Source organism: Galeopterus variegatus, unplaced genomic scaffold (genome assembly GCF_000696425.1).
Source record: "Galeopterus variegatus unplaced genomic scaffold, G_variegatus-3.0.2 Scaffold5, whole genome shotgun sequence".
NCBI classification, from domain to species: Eukaryota; Metazoa; Chordata; class Mammalia; order Dermoptera; family Cynocephalidae; genus Galeopterus; species Galeopterus variegatus.
In genome coordinates this window covers 506,827-526,248 of record NW_007726116.1, presented here as the reverse complement: position 1 = coordinate 526,248, position 19,422 = coordinate 506,827, and positions in this window count along the sequence as shown.

Sequence of the window (19,422 nt, the reverse complement as noted above, 5' to 3'; positions counted from 1 at the left end):
AAGGACTTAAAGTGAAACTTTACAATTCCAACTTAAAAAATAGAAAAATTAAGCCATATTAGCAATAAAGAGTTGTGATAACTAAAGAAGATACAGAGGTAAATTTAGTAATATGAAATTTACAAAATAAAAATGAAAATAGGATGATTGATAATTTAAAGTATACAATTTACCAAAATTGTGTTAAGAAATAATACAAACCTGAGTAGTCTCCTATCTGTTAAATCAATTAAATCAGTAGTTAGAGAATCTTCCCACAAGAAAACACCAAGGCTTAAATAAATTTAGGAGTCAGTCTAACAAATTTAATAGTAATAGAAAAAAAAAAACTAGATCAACTCATTTTTATGAGGCTAACATAATTTAACATCAGATAAGATAACAGTAATAAAAAGTTACAAACTAATCTCATTCATAAACACAGATTCAGTAATCTTAAAATATTAGCAATCTAAATCCAATTGTGAGTAAAAGTGATAAAATATGTATCCAGATTGGTTTTACCTCACACATGCATGGTTGTTCAAATAATTAAAAATAGAATGATGTAACTTATCATATCAACAAATTAAATGAGAAAAACCATACAATTTCCCAACAGAAAAAACTTCTCAATAATGCTGAACATACATTCATGGTAAAATTTTAGCAAACTGCAAATACACAGAAAATTCCTTAACTTTAACTTTATAAAAGTGATCTATTAACAACCTGCTGCAAGCATTACAACCTGCTGCAAGACTTTATTTAATAAGTAATAAAAAATCTCCAATATCAAATTTCAATCTGAGAGAACCCATGGCGGGTCTGGGCTCTAGCAACATTTTTGTACATCTATGGACTCTTGCACTGCAGGGTTTGCAATCAGGCTTCCTCAGCATCTCTCTGTAGGGCACAGGGACCCAACTCAGAAATGCTAGGGAAGTAGTGCCTCGTGAGGCAAATTTTTAACAACGATAAATATAATAGGAAGGAGGTGGCAGATAAATTATTTGTTCCATTTCATTCCCCATCAGATCATTCGGAGTTGTAGTGAAGACTTTCAATCTGTCTAGAAACATCCTATGTGACTTTTCTTCTGAAGTTCTGACTTGATCAATATTGCCCCAACTTTACTTGCTTTCACTCTTTTCCTGTGTCCCTTTCCTTCTTTCCTTACTCTACTGTCATGGGATTAAATCCCATCCCCATCTGGCACCCCAATAAAGCAGTAGCATGTATGCTTTTCCTACAGAATCCAGCAAAATGTTGCTCAGCAGTAAAATGGATTAAATGGACCATATTTATATAATGAAATACTATAAAGCAGATAAAACACATGGACTCCAATTTCAAGCAAGAACCAGCAAGTTGCAGAATACATACAGTAATCATTGATTTGTATACATTTCCAAACCAGATAAAATTGAAGCAATGTATTTTCACAGATACAAACCTCAATGGAGAAACCATTTTTTAAAAATCAAGGATGTGATTACAACAATATTTAACACAGTGGCTATTCCATGGGCGGGGAGAGGGTCTGTAGGAAATTACATGAATGGAGAAAGGAACACGAGGACTTAAGATACTGATAGGTTTTTTTTGTATGTTTGTTTGTTTGTTTGTTTGTTTCCCTTGGGTTGAGTGTTTATTTTGTTATTTTTGTAAGATGTACAAATAGATTTATATAAGTGTCCAACATTCCCTTAGTACTCTTTATTCCTGCCATTCTGTGAGCTTCCTATTGCAGTTCCCGCAGCTCTGTTTGTGAGGGGTTCTCTAGCCTGTACTGTGTGCTCTGCCTACATGTCTGATGGGCCTGAGGGGCCAGGAAGTTTATTCCTGCAAAAGCATCCCTTTAACATTGCCAGGTAGGAGCTGATTGATAGATGTCTCAGTTTCCACACCTCTCAAGTGAGGTAATCCTGAGGAAATTCTATCCATTTCCTAGCTTTCTCTGGCAGGATCTAGACCGCTTATCACAGTTCATTTACCTACTATGTGTTGCTTTCTTCTTGTGGCTACTAGGCTCCCCACACTGCTCCCAATGAAGCAGGCTTCCCAGTGTTCATAACTACTGTGGGTTGAATATATCCCTCAAAAGTCCATGTGTTGGAAACTTAATCCCCAATGCAACAATCTTGGGAGGTGGGGCCTATCAAGAGGTGATTGCGTCATGAGGGCAGCACCACAAACGTGCTAATGTTGTTATTGCAGGAGCTGGTTAGTTATCACAGGAGTGGATTGTCATAAAGAGGGTCTGTCCCAGTTCTTCTCTCTGTCTCACATGCTCAACTCTACCCTCTGCCCTTCTGCCATGGGTCATAGGTCATTCCTCCCTAGAAGCTGGTATCATGCTCTTGGACTTCCCAGTCTCCAGAATTGTGAGATATAAATTTCTTTATTTTTTATGTATTACCCAGTCTGTGGTATTGTTACAGCAGCAAAGAACGAACTAAGACAAAGCCCTTGGGTAGCCTCCTCTGACTTTGAATCTGGGTTGTCCCTGTGATTTACTTTAACCACAAGAATGTAGTGGAAGTGACACTGTGCAGTTCCAAGCCTACAACTTACAATGACTTGGCCACTTCCTTTTTTTAGCGTTTTTGGAAGTTTGGAGGTGCCATGGAAGATGCCTGACTATATGCTATACGACTACTGGAAAGATCATGCTGAGAGATTATGCAGAGAGCTTACAGAAGAGGTCTTAAAATTTTGCATGCATACACACATTCAGTGAGAGAGAGATGGAGAGCACACATCCCAGTCTTCGCATATCCAGCCGTCCTTCTAAGGTACCAGCCCCAGACACTATCAGCTACACTCCTGTGAGAGATCCCAAGTCAGACCAACTGAAAAAAACAAGAAGCTGATTGCAGGCAACACACAGAATTGTTAGGTATAGTAAATTGCTGTCACGTTAAGCCACTAATTTTGAAGTGTTTTATTGCACAGTAGCAGAAAACTGAAATACCTCTCCTCATGCTCTTACGTTTCCACTCATGTGCAGGTGCTTCCTGTGACAACCTCCCTAACAAACAGTCTGAACTCTAAATCTAGTTTCAGAATTTACTTTTAGGGGAGCCCAATCCAAGACAATATGATCGACAGCTAAAATAAAGTCAAATCAGGTTTTAAAAAAAGATTTTACATGATCTAATTGTCACACACACACTCCCACCCCCCGATCCTCCTCCCCCACATACCATGAAGAGTTTTGAATTTTTTATTTAAGGGAAATAGAGCTTGGTGAATAGAAGTTATGTGTCAATGTGTACAAAATAAAATAATGACATCATCATATACTGTGCAAAGAGTGTTCGTTGTAGAGATCTCCATCTATTTTTAAGTTATTCTTGTCACTCCCTTTTCATCAAGAGTAGTGAAAGCAGGATCTGATTATTGAAAACATACTTTTTATGAATTTGCGAACCTTCTTTCTTTAAACTGTGTGAATAAAAGTTCATCATACTGAAGGATCATGGCCATAAAAAGTAAGCAAGGTTTAGAAAAAAAATATTTTTAAGTTATTGCTTTTGAAATGTGTGAATAGGCTCAAAGTCTTCCTTGGAGAAATATCAAAATAGCGCTGGCTTTCATCTTTATGAATAATCACCTTAGCCTCCCCGAAGTAGAAGAATATAAGAGATGATATCTCATTGTCCCTTTAAGCCTGAGAAACAACTCAATAGGTCATTTTTTCATCTGCTAATTCATATTTGTCTTTAATTTCCCTCATTCCACATAATAAAGGGTATATTAATAAATATCTTACTTATTACCTAGGGTTAATAGAGTGCAGAGTCACTTTTTTCCATAGAGGAGTTAACTATTTTAGTTAATCATTCTGCTATATGTAAAGCATTTGCCATATTTAATTTTTAATAATTCTGTAGTCTGTTATGTAGAAATAAAATTAAATAACTCTTGCAAATATTTCCAATTTATCTAAATATGCCATTAGATATACTTTTGAAACTCTCTGTAGCATATAAGTCCATTTAAAGTATGTTTTCCTTTAACCATGGTTTGAAACTTGGATAGCCAGCCTTTGAAATACATAAATTATAAAAGAAGAAAATCAGCATAGTTTTCTTTTCCTGGGAAGTGGAGCAGTTAATATTCAACATGAAATGTCTAATCTTTAAATACATTCTAATCTAACTGCTTAGGATAATTTTTGCTTTAATACCTTAAGAGTCTTCAAAGCCTGAAGGATGGGATTATTAAGATGGAATTTTAATGTCAAAATTATCAGAGAAGCGAACATATTGCTAGTGTTCATAAAAAATTGTATTCAATTTCTGTATGATTTGTTCAAATAAGAGATGAGAACGTATTTGATTATAGCCAGTAAGTAACCCAAAATTTGATCAGATGACTGGAGGTCACTGCTACATAAGTGCTGTCAACCTCAGAGATTAGAATGTTTAAGAGCTGAATTTAGTCTAATATATAAATATACCTGCAGAGATATGCATGAAATGTAGTCATAAAGTAATTAAACTGTTGTAATATTTTGTAGTGAAAATAATAAAAAATAAGAATATAAAAATAAATAATAAAATAAATCTAAATGATAATAATTTCTTTGTAAAACAAAATGTAAAGTTTTATTTTTTAAAGCTTTGGGATAATTCAAAAGTAACATATGCACTACAGATTTCTAAACTTAATTTCTCTGGTGTTTAGCAGACCTTTATTAGTTTCCAGATTAATCCATGATATAGAATTTACTGTGGCAAGCCAACTAATTTGAAAAGTAATAACAAGATAGCATTTAACTGTACTATTTTAGGCAATTGTTTTAAAGCAAATGCGTACTTTGCAGTATTTTTATAATCATGCTTGTCAGTTTCTTAAGGAGGATTATCCCTGTAGCAATACAAACTTTCTCTTCTACATTACCAAATACCTATGATGATGTGCTCATACATAATTATTTATAACTATTAATAGAAGCTATAATAAGCAATCAATAGTCATTCAAACTTACAATTATAATTTTTTATTCCACTGACGGGAGGATGTAGAAACTTGTCATATATTGGCCTTAAGAAACAAAAGCTCAGTAGGTACCCTTCTTAGAACAATGCACATTTGTAATTTATGAATGCTCTTTTATATTCTTGTAGGATATAAATATACAGTTACATTTTCCCTTTTCCCCAGTGCTATATAATTATAACTTGTAATATGTAAATATTTATGAATTCACAGGATGTTCGCGAGGAGAGAAGAATGTTATACTTGCAGATTTGTCTAGTATTTGCAGAACTCAGATTTTATTATTAGGCTTTATGTTTATTGCAAAATGCAAAAATACATTATTGTAAATTTGACTTGTCTAGAAAACATACCATCTGGTGATTCTATTGAGATTTGAAGATTATCTCAACATCATTTATCATTAGAGATAGACATAACAGCATTGGTTGAAAATTTTACTTTCTTTACTTTTATGTAAGTAAATGGAGGACAAATGCTCTATATTCTATATGATGAAATGTAATTCCAACATTAATATCATGAAGAATTAAAATTTATAGGACCTTAGAGATCATCTAGAAAAGAATGACACACCAATTGATTGGCAGTAGCTATGTGAAATGCAATTTGAAGGATTCTGAGGCTACCTATCAGTCCAGTGAGAAAGGCCCTTGGCTGATTGAAAATATATGCCATAGGTTCAGGATGGGACCCTGGTGACAAGCATGCTGTGTCTTTGTCACCCACATCTAGTATAAATTAAAGATCTTTAAAAGCTGGCCAAAAAAGAGAATACTCCCTAAGACATCACCATGAATTTTCAGACAGATCTACTTCTTAATATTTGTCCATATATTTGTGAAAAATACAATTCCTATAACTTTCTCCACTTAATGCTAATCTATTTCTTCTTTGAAGCATACAAACTCTTTACATATTTGAAGATTAGCATCCTTTTTCTCTTTATTTATTTCTCTTTTTCAAGTCAATTTGTCAGTTGTTCCACTTCTTCACCATTGCTGTAGTTTGTTCAAGTTCTTTGTACAATAATGCTTCCAGAACCAACTCCTCTAGATGATTTGTTATTGTGTAAATTAAAACAATTCATTTTATGAAAACACCATACTTTCTCTTAATGCAATGTCAGAGTCTATTACCAATTTTGTGGTATTTCCACTCTCCTGGTTCAAACTGACTTACCATCTACTACAACATTTACACTTTTTAAAGAAGGAAACATTCTAATCTGTTCCAAATACTAGGAATTTGCTAATTTCCTAACCTGACAATAATGACAACCATATTCTTGGGATTGTTCATTATCAGCCGAAAACCAAACTAAGCATTTTATCATTTTAGTTAAAATCACCATAGCCCTAATTTTATTTACAGATAAAGAAACAAAATTACAAGATGTTGAGCACCTGACTAAAGATATGATAGCTTTACAGTCAACCCTTTGTATTTATTTTGTTAGTTTGGAGCAATTCTTCTTTTTGAGTTTTTGCTTGATAATTATGTTATATTCTCTTAGGAGACACAGAGCACATATTCTAAGCTTATCTTGGATATTTAAGATTTATATTAAATATACTTGAAGAAAACATTAAATGGGAAACCTTCTAGGAAAATACTTCAGGTTTGTCATCCTTCTCAGGGAAGAGCTTCCTTTCCTCTTTACTGTAGGAGGACATATTATGGTAACTCGAATGCTTTCTGCCTTTGCTGCTACTGCTCCTGACGCTACCAGTTTGACTCTTTCTTATTCTCTGCCTAAATTCTATGATTGTTTGCATCTTCTTCTGTGTATTAATTACTATTAACATTATAGTACTTGGTACCTGCCATCTTACTAAGCATTCTTCCTTTAGTTTCAAATGACATAAATTGAAAACCTGAGGTTTGGAGAAATTAAACAATACTAGATTGACTCAAGATTAAGGAGGTAGGATATGTCTGAAGCTGGATTCAGGTAGAACATTTCTGAACTCAGGTTTGACTCCAAAGTCTAGGTGCCAACTCCTTACCTCTCGCCCATTCTACTAGCAGTGATACTCTCTCTTTTCATCTTCAAATTTCAAAGAAGTTTACTAAGTGATTAGAAAGTCTCTCCTCCACTCATCCCAAAGAATCTCAGAGATTTTGCCAGATGTCTTGCTTGAATTAAAATACATGTGAATATTATTTACTTGATTTACCAATCTAAAATAATCTATCAAGAAAATTATGTAAGTTTGAACAAACATGTCTTAGCAACATGGTATCAATATATTAGCAAAAAATATACCTGATATTTCATGTTATAATCTTGTGGAATAGACCTGGTACTCATGCTTTTTGAATGTAGAATCCACAACTCCCTTTTTATGTGAATGAAAATGTCTACCCATTTTCTCTTGTTTCATCTCCCATTTTCCATGATTTCCTAAATGTCACTTATCAAGATGCACCAACTGCATACATGTTCAGTGCTCTCACAAGCAATGTTCCTCTGCCAAGAAATAATGAGCTCCTTTGTAAGGTATTTGCTCATTCTCTGCCAAGAAATAATGAGCTCCTTTGTAAGGTATTTGCTCATTTACTATCACTCTCCCTTCTTGGACTTAACACCTTACCTGACACATCTGTCCTTTTCAATTTGGAGACTATTTTAAATATTTCTCTAAAATTAATATTCAGCTTGTCTCTAATCACTGTTACAAATAAAGCAGCCAGTGTGTACTTACATACTGTGTGAAATAAAAGATAAGCATTTGGGTAGCAGATATGTACATGTTTAATCTTTGGGTAGCAGATACGTGCATGTTTAATTTTGATAGATGCTCCCAAATTGTGCAATAGGTTTATCACTTTATTCTAACTAAAATAGTTCATTGATGCTACATCCTCTTGACCCAACCTCCAAAATATGATTTAAATCATTACTTTTCTTATTGTTATATATTAATTATATCATATATGCTAATTAATATATCTTTTCATATCTCTTAGTTCTTTAAACACATTTTTTCATACCTTTTGGTCCTGCAAACAACTTAAATTTCTATTTCATTTTTCTTTATTTGGAGTTTTTGTAATTCTAAATTAATTTTCATCTATATTCTTCCTAGAACCACTCTTTGAGTAATAACATACTTTCATTTCTTAATTAGTTCTTGCTTATGAGTTCTTTCTATGTTTTGTTGATGTCTTTAGAAACTTTAAGACACACAATATATTTAGAAAATTCATACGTATGCACCAGGATAAATATAGCCATCTCTGTACTGATTGTTCTTACAGGTATTTTGTTGAATTAAGGGGGCCGGCCCGGTGGCGCACTGCTACAGTGCGCCACTTGGGAGCGCGGCGGCGCTCCCGCCGAGGGTTTGGATCCCACATACAGACCGGTTCCCACTCACTGGCTGAGCGAGGTGCGGGTGCAACACTGAGGGCTGCGATCCCGTTGCCGGTCCCGGTCCGGTATGGGCGTGACACTGAGGGTTGCGATCCGTTGCCGGACACGAAAAAAGACAAAAATGAAGGAAAAAAAAAAAAAAAAAGAAAAACTTAGGAAAAATGAATCTAATGCATGCAAACCTAAATATTTCTGAGTAAGATAATAATAATGCACATTTATACTTTATAAAGAACTTTTATCTACTTCTCATTTGATCCTAACTACCATTGGTAGCATAATTATTGTTATCTTTGTTACAAAGATGAGAAAATCAAGACTCAAAGACATTAAGTACAAAAAGTAATAATTTAGGTGATGGGACAGGTATGATATTTTAACTCCAAATATAATACTGCTTTCACTTGACCTTGCTGTTCTTCAAAAATATATCATCTATTATTAATTCCTTTTTTATAAGATGTTAGATGTGTGAAAAAATTTGAGTATTTCTGGAATCTTCCTCCCTGTTGTCTTTTGTGCCCCAGAAAAACATCTTCCCCCACTAAAAACCCACTAATTAATTCTATTGAATTAAGAGTTTTAACATCCAAAAGTCCTCTATTCAAAATCCAAATACCCTTGGAGATTTAATAATCAAGCTGTTAAGTAATTAAACCTTAGTAAGAATTAGCTTATCAGATTGCTTTTCATCAACCACTAAGTGAGAAGAAATGGAGCACAAAGTAGAAGAAATGGGATAGGGTGAGAGCCAAATCACAAGCAATTCCGAAGGGAAATGACAGAGTATGACATTGTTGGTGGCATGGAAATCTGGGTAATCTGATTTAAATGGTAGGTATAACTAACAGAGCTGAAGGTGAGATAACCAAGAGAAAATCAATTATTTCATAATTTCGGCTGGTCTTGGCTGCAGACATAGGATAACGATCATCTTATATTAGTTCAAGTTTTTACCCCTAGTTTTCTCTTACTCTTTCAAACCAGAGTTGAAACTGTGCTCTTGTTCTAGAGACAATAATGGTAAAACTAACTTAACTTTCTCTGTCCTAGTGTGCTCTTCTCTTGGCCTGCCAAACCCTTATATGGATTTCCATACAAAAACAAACAAACAAACAAAACACCACACCTTTGAAGCTTCTCTGATCATTTCCATTCCTTTCCAGCCCTGGTGCATTTTCCCATTCTCTTGTTTGCACTTCATTTTAATGTGCACAGGCTGATGTCATGCAATCATGACTCGTTTGCACAGATTTTTTTTTAATTTTATATCTTTCGTCTTCTGTTTGCCTCATACTCCTTGATGATAGAGACTAAGTTATATTTATCTTTGCTCTTCTAGCAGCTGTCACAATGTCTAGACTTTGTGATCAAGACTAATAGATTACTAAATGTTTAATGAATGAATTAACTAACTGAGCAAGTATGTAAATATGGATGTAAAAATCCTTCGTATAACAGGTATTTCTTCCTTTCACAATCAAGCTGAACAGTCAACTGCATTTTATCTATTTTCAACTTGATTTATTATTCTTCACGATTATTTTGATTATTTTTAATAAACTTTTTAAAACAATATATTTGAAACTAGAGAATAGAAAATAAAAGTTTTACCAAAGGACATAGCAACAGAGAGAAAAAATTAATACAAAGAGAAACAAAACAAAAACTGAACTATAAAACACAAGCAATAGCATCTCAATTGAAGAAACAATAGCTTTTGTTTAAATTATAAAAACTCTTTAACTTATAGTACAAGTTTGCCAATAAATGATTCTATTTTGTATCCATGTTGCATAGTGATATACTTGTCAATTGAATCAATTCAATGAAACCATCAGTCAAATACAGACAAAATGGTCAGAATATGGTTCTGAATACTCAAGGGAAAAATATCTGTCTACTTACTGACTGCATTTTTTTAAATATGCTTTTATTATTTAGGAAAAATAATTGGCTGATTTTTCTGGCGTGGCACAAACACAGATCATTTTCTACATGGGATGTCTATAGGTTTGATCTTCTAGATGAAAGTATTCATATATTTTTGTGAGCCTTTGTTTATCAAAAATTATAATAGCATCTATCCCAAACATGGTAATGCATAATATAATTTCATACACTTGACTCACAACTTTTCAATGCCTATCTCAAGTTCTATATCTTGGCAGATCTGCATTTAACACATGCATTGGAAGACCACTTTGCTTTTGAAGTTCTTGAAAATTTTACAAGTTTTGACCAAACAGGATGCAGAATTGTTTTTGAGTTTTTGCCATGAAATGTCTAATAACCCTGTCATTCTTCTGAAAATAATGTGTTAATAAATTCTGACAATGTGCAAAAAATAGTGAGAAGAGGAATTTTTGCTTCCCATGCAGCTTTTCTCCAAGTGGTAAAAGAGAGAAAAGGAGACAGAAAGACCCCACAATTAGGTCAAATAGGCCATTTCTTCACAGAAAGATTACTTCTGCAACTTCCATTCCCAAATTCTATCTGGGAAAGTTCTGAGGCAATGTAACTGCTACTTCTGTCTTGGAAGCACAGACAATAATCTGAAAATTATCCCATAATATAACTTATATTTTTAGATTTATGATAGCCAGCATTTTAAAGCCTTTCCCTTGGCTGTTTTCCACCTAGTTTTAAACCTTTTAACACTGAGCAATTTCTTTTCTTTTTTGCTCATTTTAATCCTAAGATGCCGTATATTATAGCATGATGAGCCCGCTAATTAGAGAAACACGCATAAGTAAAAAGTGACACACACACACACACATAGAAAAGTGGTGTTCTTATTCAAACGTCAATTGCAATGTTAGTTAAAACAGAAGCGTAAGGAAAATCATGAGGATCAGCCATCTAGCTGTTCTTTATTGAGGCTTTGATGACATATTGGCTCACTATGCAATCTTTATTACATCTGGAAATGTCATTGGCATACATATATTGTACATATGTATATGTACATATGTATATGTATACATATATGTATATATATGTATACACACACACACACACACATATACCTTTCTCACAAATGCTGTAAATGCAAAAGAAAATCTAATTCCCTGGGAACACATTAAAAATAATCAAATACCAATTTTCCTTATGGCTGGTCTGAAAACTCTTGGCAGCTATTAATATATGCACATGAGTGGAAAACATTGTCTTTGTACTTCTCCACATTACAACATTTGGATGGTGTTCCTCTAAGAGCCATGACATCAGAAGCACCCCAGGAGCCCAGAATCACAGCCATTATAAAAGAAAGCTTTTGGCTGCAAGGTAGTGAAGAGAAGGCTGATGGATCAAACCTCAAAGACTTGCTTTTGAAATTAAAGTAAAGCAGTGTGCTCAGTCAGAGCTCAGTTAGTGTATACCATGCACCATGTAGCACATCACAGTATAGATTCTCCTGGAGTGCAAGCAGTGTGATTTTGACCAGGTTCTCCCAAGATTTCTAAGCTCTGGAGAACTCCCAATCAGATTATTCATATATATGAAAAATATTTAGTAGTTTTGTGAAAGGTAAAAATATGGAATTTGCCAAATCCTCTTTCACTATGAGATCTAATGAGCACCTCAAGATACTGTCTGTCTGAGAAGAGGAAAGATTAATATTTAAAGTCATTATTCCAGCTAACTCCATCAATTTCATGTCACCAGCACATCAAGAGGTGCAATTTTCAGAAAGGTTTTTTCTGCCTGAATCTTTTCATTGTTGTTTCACAACACAATTGCCTGCTTCGGCCCTCCCAGCAAATTGCACCCTCTCAAAATATGCTCTGTTTGGACACAATGCATTCCTGTTTTCAGTTAATTAATACATTGCAAGGAGCTCTCTAAATCACAAAGCCTCTAAATTTCACAAACAAGCTTAGGATATTATCCCTGAGCAATGTTTTCAGTGCCTTCTCCCTGTGTTTTCTTCTATTTGTGTAAAATACATTTCTGACTTTAGTGTAACCTATAAGAGAACTTGATATCCAAATAATATCAAGCATAACTCAAGAAGGGTAAACAAAAGTAGTAAAACAAAACACTCACAACCCAACACTATTTTCAATCCTTCACATTCTTTACCTTGTCTCTTAGCACATTTCCTTTAGCACATCTGTGTGAGAGAAGATAATTTTTGTCTTTCATTTTCTCTCCCATTGAGAGAACAATCACACATAAGGTATATCCACAAGATATAATAAACCTCTTTGTAAGTATCAGCAGGGTCAATTCTTTTCAACTTGACATATTTATTACTATTTTAAATGACTGGGAAAAAATAATAACAAAGTCACAAAAAAATGGAATAAAAAATCATTTTTTAAAAAAGGTGTGCAATATAATTTGTATAACATAAACATATTTTCATAATTTAAGACAACATGTATTTTGTATACTAAAGTGGCACACTCTTTAAAATCATGCAGGATTATAATTTAAAATTTAATATATGCATTTAAGGCTTTTCAAAAATTGAATATATTCAAAACCTCAACCATGTTGGATTTAAAACAATAGTATTCTGGTCAAGCTAAGGGTTACCTTAGGGTCTTTCTTTCCCCAATTAACTTGGAGTTTTATATTTAATCTGACATATTTTGCTTTGATAAACAAAAGTTATTTTACTATTTAGAGATAGTAATTTCAAAAGGCACTATTAAACATATGAAATAAAGACTTTATATTGTATGTTAAAAGTAGTAGAAATCTTGATTAAAATCCTGTAATACCCATTAAAATTACTTTAAACAGTTTTGTTTATATAATTGAATAAAAATAATTAAAGGCATTGAATACGTAGCCCTTAATTTCAAATTGAATAATTTGTTATTTGTAATATTTTAAAAAGAAAATGGTCTAGAAATTCCATTTGATCAAAGTAGAAATTATTTATAACTTTCTAGTGGCAAAACATGAGCAGTTTACAATTTGAGCTTAGCAATACAGTTGTCCACCATAATAGTGAGATTTATAGTAGTGTGTGTGTGTGTGTGTGTGTGTGTGTGTGATTGTGCATGTGTGTTAGGAAAAGTCCCACAAATGATGTCTGCTATTCTTCCTTTGTTGCTCTCTCTTGAAAATTAAGAAAGTTTTCCTTCAGAGATTGTCAAATTAAGAGAGTGAACAAACACTCAAAAACAGACTTTTCAAAAATATTTACATGGAGTAGTCATTAAATACATATCACATGCTAGTGCGAGAATCCCCCAGGAAGATGGAAGTAAAGTGTACTAGTGGTAGTGATACCATCAAATAGAAAACACCTAGGTGTCAAAAACAGAAGATAAGCTAGGGAAGAGCTTCCTAGGTTCTCCCCCCTTAGTGTCTGGACACCATGAGTTCCATGCTACTATAGAACAAGCAGCCATGCTAGTCCAGAATTGTGGAAGGTACCTAGTAACACCAGTCTGTTCCTGAAGGACAGCTGGGGGGATCCTATTAAACCATGTACAGAGGTCAGCCTCTGGGTGCTTCCTCCTCCAATCACCCATGCTGCGCCATGTGCTAGATAATTATAACCCATAGAAGATGATCTTGGAAAGACCTGTAGCAAGAGCAAAGCCACTGAGAATTTCCCTAAGGAACCAATTACCTGGTGGGCTATAAAAGAGAAGATGTAAAACACAGATTACAACACCAGTAAGTCTTTTCTTATCCCAACATTTGATATCACAAAGCACATATCTAAAACTTCCGAGGTAGCATGAAGTCATAAAGTGCATTAATAAGATGTCTCAGGGTCACAAAAGATTATGAAAGTAAAACAACACTCTGAGTAACTTAACTGCAGAGAAAGCAGAATTAACGGTGTGGGAAAGACAGAAATTTCAAACAGACAGTATTAAAGAAAATCATAGGCATTAGGTAACTTTAAAGATGATACAGGCAGAGATCTGGGTATTAAAATAAATAATCATTAAAATAAAGAACTCAGTAGATAGGTAGAATAATTAAATAGATAAAGACAAATGGCAAAACATGTGAGCTAAAATACCTTGTCAAGGGATCGACCCAGAAAGGATCAGGAAGAAATTAAGTTGTATGAAAAAAAAGAGTTAAAAGAGAATCTAGAAGTAGAAATGCCAACATATATAACTAGAGTTCCAGAATAAAAAAAAAAAAAAAAAAAAAAGAAGGATAGGAAATAATTGAAATTATGACTGGATATGTCAAATAATATAAGAAAGATTAAAATATCAGATATAAAGGGCTGTAAAACAGGATATAGAAAGAAAAAGAAAAGGAAACACAACCGAATCCTTTATGGTAAAATTTGGACATTATTTCCAAAGAGAAAAAAGTCTATAATTCCCTGAGAAAAATCTTAAATTTCCCAGAAAAAAAATCCTTAATTAAATGAGTTTCCTAAACAACAGTACTAAATGAAAGAAAACATTGAGGCAAAATCACCTGGAAACTAGAATTATATATTTAGGAAAATGACTGTGAGAGGCAAATGTTAAATCCATTCTGAGGGGCATAACATACATTAAAGCTTCTTCACAAATTCTCTCTTTGAAATCATTTACAAAAGGTACTCCTAAAAGAAGCATTAGATATAGTGAAGAGTGGTATATAAGTAATTTAGGAAAGTTACTGTTGTTGAAGTAAGCACTGGTTTTAAATATATAAAAAGAATGTAATCTAATAATGGACAATGTAAACTTTATAAGAGCACTTGGTTATTATGTGTGTAGAAGATCTTGCATATTTGAGGGAAGACAAATATTAATAAGCTTAAGAAAATATGAAAAATAAAAATGAGCAGGAATTTTTAAATGTGAAATATAACCAGCTGGAGAATAAAACAGCATGTATGATATTTGAACAGAAAATTATCTCTATCCAATGGAAGGTTACAAAAGGTAAGAGAAAATGAAAATATGGCATATTGAATAAAAGCAATAAGATGTCATATAAAGACTTTAATACACACCTTTCAGAAAATTACTCATTCAAGAGAAAAAATGAAGTAATTATCTAGTAGATTTTAATATAATGAATAGATAAGTATATGCTTTTCATGGTATATATACTAAATACAATATACATAATGTACAAAATTATAAATATATAAATGTACATATGTGTCATACCACTTTATATATAGTGAAGTTTAAAACGTGTTCTTTTTGGCTCTCCCATCATTGATATCATTGTTATCATATATATTTAATTCTAAATACTTTATAAATTTCATAGCCCATTATTATTATTTTTGTATTAGACAGTAAATTATCTTTTAAAGCAATTAAAATTAAGAAAATAATGTCTTTTAATTTACTTTTTATTTTATTTTATATTTATTTTCATTTTCCCCATTCCTGCCACTCTTTCTTTGTGGAGAGCAAGATTTCTGCCTTGAGAACATGCTACAGTATATCTTGTAGTTTAGAACTGCTGAAAACAGATTAATATTGTTTGTTTGGAAAAAATCTTTAATTTGGCTTCATTTTAGAATGATATTTTTGCTGGGTATAGAATCCTGAATAGACAGTTTTCTTCTTTCAGTACTTTAAAGATTCCATTGTGTTGTGGCTTGCAACATTTTGATAAAACGTTTCCTCTTATTCGTTTCATTCCTTCTCTAAATGTAATGCTTTACATCTCCCTAACCATCTCCAGCTGAATTTCAGCAGTTTGACTACAACTATGTTTTAATTCATCCTACTTAGGGTTCTCTGAGTTTCTTGGATGCCTGGTTTGTTTTCTTTCTCTAATTCTGGAGAATCCCAGCCATGACTTCTTCAAATATTCTTCTACCTTGTCTCTCTCTCACATCTTCTGTAAGTCCAATTACATATGCATTAGACTGCTTTATAATGTCTAATAGCACATTGGACACACTGGGTTTTTTTGTTTTTGTTTTCCTAGATTTTTTATTCTGTTAATGTTTAGGTTGCTGTCCACCCTCAGCCTGTCAGCTGATGAGAACTTTGATGGATTTCTTCATCTCTCATATGGTGATCTTCAGATCTAGCACTTACATTTAGCTCTTTTAATAGTTTCACACCACTGCTGAAATATACCTCTTCTCTTCACTCATGCTCTTTACCTTTTTAAAATGTTATCCATAGTTTATTTATTTATTTATTGATTTATTTATTTATTTATTGAGCGGTAAGGGGATTGCAACCCTTGGCATGGTGTGGTCTGCACTGCGCTCAGCCAGTGAGCACACCGGCCATCCCTATATAGGATCCGCACCCATAGCCTCAGTGCTACCAGTGCAGCACTCTCTCGAGGGAGCCACAAGGCCGGCCCCATCCATAGTTATTTTTAAATACTTAATATTTGGGCCATCACTAAGTTTCATAAGATGGGTTGCTTTATCTCTTGACAATGAGTCATGCTGGACTGTGATAAGCATTATTTTTGACCAAAATGGGAGCACCTCTTCTCCTGTTCAACCTTTAATATGGAACATTGATCAATATAGTTAGGAGCTGATTTGGGTTTGGATTCTTTCTCTCAATCTCTCTCTCACTCTTTCTAACACACATACAAATTAACTATATACTCATATCATCAGATTGATTAAAGAATAAAAATCAAAATATGAGTTAATATATTTCACATATTAAGGCAAAGGCCAAAAATGCAAGGAAATATTGATTTTGGCTATCAATTAATATATCTATAATATTAGAAGAGGTTTATAAGGTAAAATAAAAAATAAAAATGACAGACTTACAAAGAATAAATGCAGCCTAATATACAAAGAATGAATATACTTAAAGAAAAAAAAATTTTAATAAATCATTTAAAAAAGCATTCCAAAAGAGAATATCTGAATTCCTACAGGATGCCATTATTATACATTGACTGATTTTAATTTCTCAAGATGATTGTGATGTAGATTTAGATTTTTATAGATAAATTAACTGAGATTCATAGAAATAAAATATCTTGCCTCAAATTATGCATACACTGAGGTAACACATGTAGGATTCAACCCTGGGGCATTCCATTTCCGAAGAATTTGCTCTTTCCTCCACACCAGCTTTTCAAAGTGTGGTCTCCTGACCAGCAGTGTCAGCATGACTCAAGAACCTGTTACAAATGCAAATTCTTAGACTGGATTACAGACCTACTATCTCAGAAACCCTGGAAGTGAGCTCAGCACCTATTTGAACAAGTACTCTGAATGATTCTGATGGACACTAAATTTGAGAACCAACTCGACATATGCATAGTTAGTCCCATATGTATATGTGATTAGGTATAAAATATCACCTGAGTACTAAAGTGATTCAGATAGAAACAATTGTATCACAGTTAAGGCAAAAGGCAATGCCAAGAGGAAGGTCATTATTGGCAGCCAAATTTAATATAGATATAGTATTAATTTCCAGGAAAGAGATTAAAAACATACTGCACTAGGCTTACTAAAATAGCATCAGATGGTAAATGAATTTCAAACACACCTGTTTCATTATTCCACTTAGACAGAAAGAAGTAAGTTCCCCATCCCATTAAAATTACTTTCTCCACAAAGTATTAACAAAATTTTAAAGTTTAAATTTCCTCACATTAACAGTTGTAGGTTTTGCTAACACCAAAATCCAGTGATTGATAGTAATACAAGTAGCTTGAGATCAGCATATGATTTCTTGCTCTGCTAGCCAAATATTCTGTGACCTTGAGCAAGGTGCATGATGGTCCTGTACCACAATTTTCTTAATCTGAGAAGTGAGATAACAATATATAACCTCTTTCTTTATAAGAATTGATGAAGACAGAATATGAGAGATTCTATTAATATGTGAACTAATTATACTTGGTCTAGAAAGACCTTTGGAACTATCATAAAAATGTTTCCAGCTCCCACATAGTAATGTACTATGTCAAGCAATGTGACTGCAAATATATACTCTAGAAAAATGTGTATGTGATTGGGTACTTGTCCATTTAATCATATAATTCCCATTGATGTTCATTATAATTTCAAAGTTCTGTTCACATAAAAGAATTGCCTCAGAGATATACTAGACATTACCCTTAAGAATCATTCAGCTACTTCAAAGAGCATGCAGATATTGTCAAAGTATAGTATATGGACATTTATTCTTTCATACAGCACTGCAAGGAAAGTTGATAAAATAAACAATTGATCCATGTAATCTTGGCACAATTATTAAAACAAATTTACTTTAAATCTACCCTTTTTCCTGCACATGTTTTAGTTTGCAACATACAGTAGCTCTCACAGAGTTTTTTAAAAAATAAGGTTGACTAAGTTTTCTACTGATTATGTGGAAATAGTAAACAGTTATACTGATTATGTGAAATAATTCAGTAGAACTAGCTAGAAGAGCCACATGAAGATTTTATTTTAGATAGACCTGATGCAATGGTAAGTAAGCTGATTTGACTTAACATTAAGTATTGCAGCATCTTTTAAAAGCAAGTCCCCTTCCTGCTGTTTTACACTTTAATTACCTCTTTAATCGACTCATTAGTTGATTAACTTATCACTACTGGCAATAAGTACCTGTTCTAAGTAGGGGGGAGCTATGAAGCAGTGGTCTTTGAATGCTTCCTGGCTGCAGCCCAGCAGATGCTTGCTTGGTTTGGGGGAAGCTGGGGGACTTCAAAGCCGGTACATTAAATATCCAAAAAGCAAAATTATACCACTGCCATTATTTATTAAATACTTTCCAAGTAAATTGCGCTTGATCATTACCTATAATGCTTGATCGATTTTTTCTTTTCCCAACCTACAAACCACTCTTACCACATAAACCTTGAATTCAGAAAAACGGTGCCTTACCAGCTAATGGCAGTTACCAACCACTGTGTATATTGCCAGTTACGAAGATTACACATGAGCTTGCATGCAAAAGGAGATATAGGCACCTAAGTGGAAGAAGGTTATAAAAATGCTAGGTATCAGGAGAAAAAAACAAAACAAAACAATCTTTTATTCTAAGTATTTTTGTACGGTGTTTAAGAATACTGACTTCATACAGACCTTCTTGTGAATTAAGCTCCTATTAAATATCATACCTTAAAGGAGTCACTGGTCCTTCCTGCACTTTAATTTAGCA